The sequence below is a fragment of the Sinocyclocheilus anshuiensis genome, unplaced genomic scaffold (assembly GCF_001515605.1).
Source record: "Sinocyclocheilus anshuiensis isolate Anshui unplaced genomic scaffold, SAMN03320099.WGS_v1.1 scaffold1010, whole genome shotgun sequence".
Taxonomy (NCBI): Eukaryota; Metazoa; Chordata; class Actinopteri; order Cypriniformes; family Cyprinidae; genus Sinocyclocheilus; species Sinocyclocheilus anshuiensis.
Window position 1 is genome coordinate 381,547 of NW_015537936.1, and position 11,117 is coordinate 392,663.

Below are 11,117 nucleotides of genomic sequence, written 5' to 3' on the forward strand. Positions count from 1 at the left end.
TGCATCCTGAGAGCGGCTCCCTGATGCGCCAAAATTATATACAATATTAGAATGTTTAAAGGAGTGGACACGAAAATCGCGGGAGCGAAACACATGTTGCGGGAGCAGGCGGCAATGGCCAGAGATTCAGCGGGCGCAAGATTAAGAAAACAGCCAAATCCCGGACATTTTGGGCAATTAAGAAATCCCGGTCGGATGCATTTTTGTAGGTTCATAAAGAGGACATGTCCGAGGAAAAGAGGACGTATGGTCACCCTAGTATACGACAATCAGCAGAAGTGAGAGAAAAGTGTTTATTAAGTTTGAAATATGGATATTTTTCTTACAAAAACGCATGGATTCGCTACAGGAGGCCTTTATTCACCCCCTGGAGCTGTGTGAGGCACGTTTTATTATGGATGCGCGCGCTTTATTTGACGTGTTTTGGACTGTTGAACAGAAACACCTGCCCACTGCAATGATAATGGTAATAATAAAGTCATATACACCTAGGATGCCTTGAGGGTGAGTAAAACACAGGCTAATTTTTTTATTCATTTTTGGGTGAATTAACCTTTTAATGGTGTCTACTGTTGATTTGGGCACCATTGACCTTCATTGTGTGGGCAAAAAGAGTTTTTGGGTGAGCTATCCCTTTAAGTATTAATCTGAGTAAAATGTATTATGTTATCATGTCTGTTCCTCACACAAAGCGATTGTATGAATTCAGAAGACTAATGTAGCAAGCAAGTTGTATATATTACTTTTATGATGTTTCATGATGCAGTAAAATGATGACAGAAATGTTTTGCAACATTCAAATGTCTTAAATATTAAGCAGCACAATTGTTTTCAACATTGATAATAAACAGAAATAATTCTTGAGCAGCAAAACAGCATATTAGAGTGATTTCTGAAGGATCATGTGACACTGAAGACTGGAGTAATGATGCTGAAAATTCAGCTTGCATCACAGAAATAAAATACATTTTAAAATTTGTTCAAATAGAAAACAGTTGCAATAATATTACTGTTTTTACCACAAGTAAATGTCTTTCATTTTGCCTCACACAAAGCTATGATATGAATTCAGAACAACTATGTAGGACACAAGTTGTAAGATATTCTTTTTATAGTGCTTTAATTTAGTCATTATGAGGGTTCAAATCCTTAAACGTTGTTATGAGAAGTAGTAATAGTGATTCTTCCCTTAGCTAGCACCATGAATCTGTATTATAGCACTTTCTCTGACATCTTTAGAGCGGTAGAACAATAGGAGCGAGAGGCCCAGACATGCCTGCTGTCCTGGAGATGATCTGGAGGGCTGTGTGTGTGCTTGCTTGTGAGTGTTTAGTGTGGAAAAAAGCAGATGACGGTGAGCTGGGAAGGAAAACAGTGCAAATTCCTGGAGATTTCTGACCGTGCCATGAGGATGGGGGCTTTACAACACGTGAGGCGAGCAAAACGGATTCGGATGTGAAAAGTGAGCCAGTGTGTGATGTTATAGATTATGATGGGTGTTTTTCAGAAGGGGATGAAGGAATTTGAGAAGGCATGTGAGAGCAGGAGGTGCTGATAAAGGAAGGAGGATAGCTGTAATGCTTGACGCGAACGCCGTCTCCCTGGAGTTAACATTCTCTCATGCTCACTTTAACACAGAGTCATGTTCTCCCACACAAACACAGCGTTCATAAGCAAATTCAACCGTACACGTTTATGAATTCTTAAAGAGAGCAAGCGAGTCAAATGCTTCAAAGTGGAATGCTTTAAACATGCTCCTGAAAGTCATGAAAAACATGTGCAGGTTAAAGTTTACACTAAAATAAAGTTTTGCGTTAAGAAAATTTCGCCAATTTGAGGATTTTTTGTATTAAAATAAACAAGTAATTTTCCCTCAAATTCTTTCTACTGTAATGCATCAGACATTTTAACCTCTTTATCTGAATCTCAAGTGGTGTTTTTTGAGATTATATTTACTGTAATGCAGTAATTTTTAATTAAACGATCCCTTGCATATAAATATTTTACTATTTGAGTAATATTTCTTGAGTTTTAGGCAAAGTGTGCTTTATTGACATAAAAGTAATGTCACAATGTACACTACAATTTAAAAGTATGGGGTCAGTAAGATTTTTTTAATACTTTTATTCAGCAAGGACAATGACAGTAAAGACTTTGATAATATTTTCTATTTCAAATAAATGCTGTATCTTTGGACTTTATTTTAATCATAAATCTAGAAAAAAAATCTCATGTCTTCCACAAAATTATGAAGCAGCAAAAATGTTTTCAACGCTGATAACTATAAGAATTGTTTACTAAGCAGGAAATCATAGAAATCAGCATATTCGAATGATTTCTGAAGGATCATGTGACACTGAAGACTGGAGTAATGAAGCTGAAAATTCAGCTGTGCATTACAGAAATAAATTACATTTTAAAATGTATTAAAATTGAAAACAGTTATTTTGAGTTGTAATATTATTTCACAATTGCGGTATTTTTGATCAAATAAATGCAGCTTTGGTGAGCAGAAGAGACCTCTTTCAAAAACATTAAAATCTTATCGACCCTGAATGGCTTCATTTTAAGAAAAATACTTCTGTATTTTGGAGTGTAATATTACTCAGACATGTTCTTTAAAGGTTTTGTGAGATTCACCTACAGAGGACGTCACATCAGGCACACACACACACATGGCCATCTGTGTTGTGTTGTGTGATTACATCGCTCTCACACCCAAACAACCACTAATTGGAAAAGCTGGAAGTGAAACACAAGGCCTTGACCTCTCCAGCCTCTTCCTCTCCTCTCACCAATAGCTCAGACGCCTCTGACATTCTTAATGAGATCGAAAACGCTCCTCCTAATGCCTATCGATTCTCTTATCTCATCTCTGAGTCTCCATCCCTTTGTCTTGGCCTGTTGTTGTTGTACTTTGTTTTTTATTCTGTGGATCTAACTCTCCTGCTCTCTTGTTCTTGTTAGTGATGTTCAAGTCAAGCATCACTATAACGAGTTCTCATGCTTAGAGTTAGTGATTTTGACCCTTTAACCTTGAGAATTACAGTATTGTGTATCATCCTGTTCAGACATGAATGATCCCTGAAATCATGTTTCTTACTAAGTGAACATGTGCTCCAATTTCACCTGCTAGATGATTAAACAGGTTAAAAAATACACTGAAGGAGGGACTTGAGCCATATTTAAAGACCAGACTTTCTCTTTAAAAAAAAAAGTGGTTTGGATAAAACAAATGGAAAGTGAAAGTAGATAGGTATAATACATTTTTATATCAGGCCAGAAATAGTTCACTTTATCTTTCTTGGAAACTGTGTCATCTAATGTTTACTGACCTCTGGATTAGTTTTATCTGTTTATGACTGAACGCACACACACGTCACGTACTGTGTTTATGACTCTTGTATTATTTCTTCTTAGGAAGTAATTAGTCGTTTAGCATTTTGTATATACAAATTTGTATAAACAACTGCAACCTGTGTTACAGTGTCTCCCAAAACTTGTTTAGAAACTTAAGTCATGCTTAAAGGAATAGTTCACCCAAAAAAGAACATTTGCTGAATATGTACTCACCCTCAGGATGCCAGTTACTTTGTTTTCCCATCTATTGACTGACAAGTCTCCTGTCCCCATATTGGGAGAAATCGGAAGTACAGAGTCGTTGTGTGCGATGTGTGAACATGTGAATGTGCATTAATTCATCCCACTCGCAAAAAAAAAACAGATTTAATATTCATCACGCAAAAGTAATGTAACGCATTACTTTTCATAAAAAGTAACGTAATTAGTTACTTTTTTAGGGAGTAATGTAATATTGTAATTCATTACTTTTAAAAGTAACTTTCCCCAACACTGATCATAACACCACTTGCTCACCAATGGATGCTCTGCAGTGAATGGGTGCCATCAGAATGAGAGTCCAAACAGCTGATAAAAACATCACAATAATCCACAAGTAAACCACACCACTCCAGTCCATCAGTTAATGCCCTGTGAAGCCAAAAGCTGCATGTTTGTAATAAACAAATCCATCATTAAGACACTTCTGGCCAAAATATGGGTCCATAATAACACTTCCTCCAGTGAAAAAGTCCATCCCCTGTTGTCCTCTCACATCAAAATCCACCCACATATTTGTTTAGAACCATTTTGGACTGTTTTGGCTTGTAAACAGTGCTTGATCTGTGCAGATTTCTCCCCTGGTTCAGACGAGATGACTTTTTTCAGTGGCGAAAGGAATATTAAATACAGGACTTGTTTAAATGATGGATGTGTTCTTACAAACACTATTGTTTTAGCGTTTTATTTTCGTAAGTTCTGCCTATAGGATAAATGACATTGGCTGCAACTGTGTGTTTGTAGTTTTGTAGGAGATTCCTGGGATTACAGCTTGACTCTAGGCATTCAAATTCCCCAGCTCTGCCTCGAGTGTTTCCGCACTAAACTACCCCTGCAGAAAGTGCCATTCTGCCCACCAGAGTTCTGCTCGTGGTAAACACAGTGTGTCTCAGTGCTTCTGTTTCTAAGTCCACTTAAAGTCAAAAGAATTACAATTAACTAGATATTTTCATTTTCTGAATGTGTTGCTGTGTTTAGGAATTTCTGGTTGGTTGGTCGGTCGGTGGTTGTGGGACTAGTTACATGCTAAAATCTAACACTTAATGTGTTAGGGGTTTGTTGAAATGAGTAGCAGTAATAGCAATGCTTGCAAGAGGAATCGTTAAGATTGCTTTTCAGATATAATGATCGAATTAGCACGTCACATTCAAGTTCTAATTGCAATCATTGCTTTATTGATTTAATAATTTAAGTGCCATTCAATCAAGACTGACAGTGTTTCTGAGGACACTGCTGGGTTTTTCCCAGCTGTAGACAGACACTCAGACCTGTTGATCCCAGAGCAAGAACCGTCATTAGACGTCCACGGCTCCTCAGGCTGAGGCGCTGCTCTGTAATTAGTCATTCTGAGGTTTGCTGTAATTATTGACTTAGACTCCTATCTTACCCCATTTCCTCTTCCTCTGGATGTCTCCTCTTCCGTCCTGATTCTCTTTGTTTCCTTGTATGTTCAGAATGCCATGCTACATAATATTTTTGAAAAAAGTGTTATGCGGTAATTAGCAAAAATTTGTAAAAACCACTTGCTCAATTTAATACAATACATAGTGAGGTCTAGTATAGTATATTGGTTAAAGTGTTGATAAATTCATATTATGTACTGTTTGACATGGTGGAAAGTAGTGGGCAGATTTTTAAAAATGTGTTTGAAATTTTCTCATGTTCACCAAGGCTGCATTTATTTGATCAAAAATACAGCAAATGTTGTGAAATTTTATTATAATGTAAAATACCTCTTTTATATTGTAATACATTTTAAAATGTAATTAATTTCTGTGATGCAAAGCTGAATTTTTTACTCCAGTCTTCAGTGTCACACGATCCTTCAGAAATCATTCTAATATGCTGATTTGCTGCTCAAGAAACATTTATTATGATTATCAGTGTTGATAACAGTTGTGCAGTTCCATGTTTTTGTGGAAACTGTGATATATTTCATTTTTCAGGATTCTTTGATGAATAGAAAATTCAAAAGAACAGCATTGATTTGAATAGAAATCTTTTGTGAGGTTATAAATGTTTCATGTCATTTTTGATCAATTTAATGCATCCTTAATGAAAAAAGTATTAATTTCTGAAAACATCTTACTGACCCAAAACTTATGATACAGGAGTAAAAGATTAATTTGTTGACTTGATTTTTGCAACAAAGAGTGTTGTTGCAGCAGTAAGAGGATGTGTGGTAACACCTGCTCTTGTGCGAATGCGTCTCTGTCTGTCACTCGGAGTGTATATGCGTGATCTGATGCGTGTTTCCAGTTACAGATTTATTCAACAATTCTTCTCCTCCTGTAGTGCCCATTTATAGATGCCACTTGTGTAGATATCGACAGGCTATATGCATCCCTCAGTGTTGATAACAGTTGTGCAGTTCCATGTTTTTGTGGAAACTGTGATATATTTCATTTTTCAGGATTCTTTGATGAATAGAAAATTCAAAAGAACAGCATTGATTTGAATAGAAATCTTTTGTGAGGTTATAAATGTTTCATGTCATTTTTGATCAATTTAATGCATCCTTAATGAAAAAAGTATTAATTTCTGAAAACATCTTACTGACCCAAAACTCTTGAGTGGTAGTGTACACCACATTCGACTGAGTAGCTCACAGAAGAGACATATTAGTAGATGTGACCTCAGGCCAAGTGACCTCTGACCCTTACTATGGTGTTTCCTATGTAGGTCAGTCGTGGCAAAGAGTTAAACATCTGTAGTTCACATGCTCCACTGTCTGAATGCAGCCTCTTCTTGTGGATCGTACTTCCTGTCTAGTAGAAACCAGCTCTCATCCCACGCACTGAGTCTGTTAACCGTTTGACACCGTATGCTTTCTTCTGTTACCACTCTGCACTTGTGGTTATCACCTTAATGTCCTGTGCAAAGTGTAGAAAAAGACAATTATTCATCCCACTCCATGTGCATTCTTTGCCAAAAGTGTTTATTTATATTTAAATATTTAAATTTGTATGTTTAGATTTATATAACTATATTAATACAAATATATAACAGTTAGTAGGACAACAGCACTCAGACGCTCTTACTACAGAAAAATTACGAAACAAGCAATAGTTTGGCTTGTGTCCTTGATGTTCAAGAAGAAGGCTGTTTCAGTGGAGGGGATCTGGCAGACATCAGGCCCAGCTGCGTGTTGCTGTACTGGACCTCGAGGTCAACCTCTTCATGCTCTTATGAAACCAGTGACAGTACAAATTAGCACCAGGTGCTCTTCATCCCATAGAGCCAGATGATTTTCATTTTCACAGCACTCCTCTTGACCACACACTCCTGCACTGCGCTCCCTAGTTCTAAATAAAGATTATCAAGAAAATACTACACTGTAAAAAATAACCGTGAATTTAACGGCAAAAGACTGTAAAAATGCTACAGTAAAAACCTGTTAAATGGTTAACGGTAAATTTCTTTTGCCTTTCAAAGAAGTAGGAATCTGTCAACAGATGATTGATTTTAGCTAATTAACTGTAAACCTGGTTGAGCTAAGCAGAAATCATGCCAGACGTCTTGTGTCAAAGTGTTTCAAACTTCTGTTGCCTTTGAATGTTGGAAAGTACGCAAAGATATTGTGCCAAGTTAAGCTTAGCATAGATGAAGTACGATTTCTGTATTTAAAAAATAAAAATAAAATAATGAATGCACCCTTTAGTTGGTAGACAGATTCGATAAACTTCTGTCTTGTAGTTTGCATTAGGCTTTATAGAAATGATTTCTGGTGTATTGTTGGATGCTGAATTATGACCAGGCATATTGTCTTGCTGGTTAAGTATGTTTAATTAGTTTGTTTGTTCCACATATTGCAGTTTTTGCCATGAAAATAGCCTAAGATGCTGACATGGCATTAAAATGTTACGCCCCTTACCATACTGTTGATGCCGTATCCGGCCGGAGCGACGATTCAAAAACAATAAAACCCATTACAAATGAGGCATTTGTTGCATCCAGTGGGGACATAATTACGGATTATAATGACTTGTACTGTCTTTTTACGCGTTGCGTTGCATCGCGCCGCGTAAACATAAAACCATGTCTGCATTTGTGATCGGAGAAATGACAAACAAGCGCTACTCTACACTGCTCAAAACTCGCGTTTGAGTCGTCAGTGGCAAATCCTTTAAATGAAAACTTACTTTCAGTCTGTGAGTCAAAACAGCCGCCATTGTAGTCTACTCTTCCAGGATCAGGAAACAGTCCTCCATAAATTGTGCTGCTCTCAAATGAATATTTGGGTTGAACTGTTCTGGAACAGTGTTGTAAATGCAACTTAACCACTGATTTCTAGTCGTGTCTTAGTCCTAGAAAGTAGTTTCGCTTTCACAATGAAACACAGCGTCACACACGGCAGGCTTGAGTGAGCGGTGGCGGGCGGGCTTGAAAATGGCGCGGCCGGCGGATTCGACGAAGGAGTGGCCGGCGGGCTTGCTCATATTTCATAAGCACACTTTTTTGCATTTATCATGCATTTTGACATTAGACATCATGCCGCCATATTTTATTGCCAGGATAATGATTTTTTTTATTGCACAGGTAATATCTTTTGTGCTCGTCAAGAAGATATGCATTCTGCTTTCTCCTGGCACTGTTTGAAGTGCGTTGCACTTGAAGCTGATGCATTCCAGACTGTTTTATAGGTTAACAAAATGTTCTAGAAAAGAAAACTGAAATAGCATCTTGAGAAAATGCGTCTGCTCTTTGTCGACCTCTGGATATCCTGCTGTGGGAAGTTTGATTTTATGTGGTGAAAATCATTGTTTACAGGTAATTTTGGTGTTTTTAACATGATTAAAGACAAACCATGTGCAAATTCATCATTTGGGTGAAAGTGGAGCAGGTCTGAGCTGCTGTGATTGAGTGGAGGCGGGGACTAATTTGCATATTCATGAGTCCACATATACAAAATGAGTTAAGGGTGTAGAGTTCTATTAAAGCCATTTTAAGGCACAAAGAAAATATATGTCGTTTTGGTTATGAAAGTTTTATAGGGGTAGTTCATCCAAAAATAAAAATTGTCATCATTTACTCACCCTCAAGTAGTTCCAAACAAGATTCTTTCTTCTGTTGTTGATGGTAACAGTTGATGGTAGCCATTGACTTCCATAGTATTTTATTTTCTGTTCTATGGAAGTCAATGAGTAAATGATGACAGAATTTTGGGGTAAACTATCCCTTTAAGGAATAAAATGAGTAACTGCAGGGGACTTTTAACTGCAACTTCTGAGATATAAATGAAACTGTTATATTTGCAGCATTCTCAACATAAAAAACCAGGGATGACATTTGTCAGATGTCACGCAAATGCTACGTCAAAAGAGGTGAATGGATGCATGCTGATCCTGAGATTATATGCCACAGATTATTAACCGTTGGATTAGGAGCTCATATTCTGTGTTGTCCTGTGTGTGTGGTTGTACAGTGGTCTCAAGTAATGATTTTGGCTCTATTTTAGAGTGTTTAGTGCATCACAACACTTAATGAGACATTATTATAATGTACAAGCTGTATCAACCTGTAAAGATTTTGCTATAATGTTTATGCGGTAGATGTGTTTGCATGGCTATTAAATTCCAAATAAATACAGGAAAATAAGCAAATGAGATGATGTGCATTTCAGTTCAGTATTTAATTCAATGCATCGTCTTACACACATTATAATGCTATAAACGCAAACGCCACATGGTCTTAATGGAGTTGTGCACACACAAACACACGCACCAGATGACACATGGGCGAGTATTTGGGCAAACATTTTGGTGGATTTAGATTATAATTAAATTGAAAGAGTTTTCTTTTTTCCAAAACTGCCTTGTTTTGGTGTTTCTTCTAGAAGCGAATGGGCTATTTGTATGCATTGGCGATAATGTTTATAGGGACTTGAACTTTAACACCAAGCATTCTGAAAGTTTGACCTTACTCATGTTACTTAACTTTTTCATAACTTTCATTACAGAGATGTCAGATTTTTGTGTGGTTAATGATTTTACAGGTGGGCTCTTATGGTGTTGTTAATATTTAACTTATATTGTGTGCTTCAATAGTGTTTAATCGGTTTCTGTTTTACTGTATGGCACATTTTCATAATCCATTGGACATAATGACGAATCCTAAAACCATTTTTTTTTAGGTGAAGCTCAATTTGCCTACTTTCCAATTTGTATTATATGCAAAATTGGGATTAGTGTATCCTAAATCATAGTATATTAAAATAGCATGACTAGTGTGCCCTAGTTTTATGTGGATTTTATTTTTTTATACGCATGGCTTTTGAGCAAATATTGTGAACAGAGGCTTGTTACATTTTCAGTAGTAATGATTTTGTAATGATTTGTAGTACGAGTATGCAAATGCAGTAAAATGCAGTGCAACAGCTAAGTTCATGGTAAAAACAACTGCATTACCCACAATTCTGTGCAGAAAATTCCAGCAATCAGACTGTTGCAGCAAGCAGATCATACCAAAAGAGCTTGCAGGGAATGCCCACTCCCATGAAGTACCTTGAAAGACTTATTCGGTCTTTCTGTGGTGTCAAATTACTTACTTGGTGTATATTTTGCAATAAACTTAAACAATTAGCAACTTTAAATTGTTTTTTTTTTTTTTTGATGGTCTCACGCGGTTTCATTGTATTGCAGTTCCTTTGTTCCTCACTAAAACTGTTAAGTACACAGTCTTGTATCTTTGTCTTTTTATCTGATTTTCAAATACTTTTTTGCTTTAAATGAACATTTGTAATGCTGTGATTTCACCTCATAGCTTGTATGCTTGGTTAAAGCTTAAAACCCTTTAACAAAGTTTTTTAAAATCCCTATGGGGAAATGAATGGAAAAATACTTCTGAAACCAGTGCTGCTGAAAAAGTGGGCGGGCACTAATGCACTCTGTTGTCGTTGATGAGCAGAGGACTGGTGAAGGGGGCGGGGCTTAGAGCTCTGTTCTGATGTTGCCATGGTGATGCTGTCAGTCATTTTCTACCAAAACAAGCCACAATCTGATGGTTCCCTTTAGCAAGTTTGGTTGGATAGGCTAATTCCTTTTTCTTTGAACGGACCAGTTTTAGTTTGATTAATAAAATGACTGAAAGTGAGCTTGAGAGCCATCCATTCAGGTCCATGAGGCGTTTCTCAAAGTCTTTTATCCTTTATCGCACTTGGCATGCTGGCCTACTCACGGCTCGCACATGAACTCAGCGCGCTGTGCAGCTGTCCACACAAATAAACATTGTTTTATTGCCCAGGCCTTACGAACAGAGGAACACTTGTTTTTTTAAAGAAGAGGGGGCAAGGAAGGGGGCGTGGCTTTGGAGCTGGAGTCAGTCTATCCTGTGAGCCGAGCCAGCGCTGGGATTGACTCGACCGCCATCACAGCTGTGATAAGACCACTGGGAGAGAGAGAGAGACACGTCCACAGACTAGAGAGACAGTGAGGAGGATCCGTGTGTTTGTGTGAACCCAGGACATAACTTGTGCTTTCATCTACATAAAATTAACATAA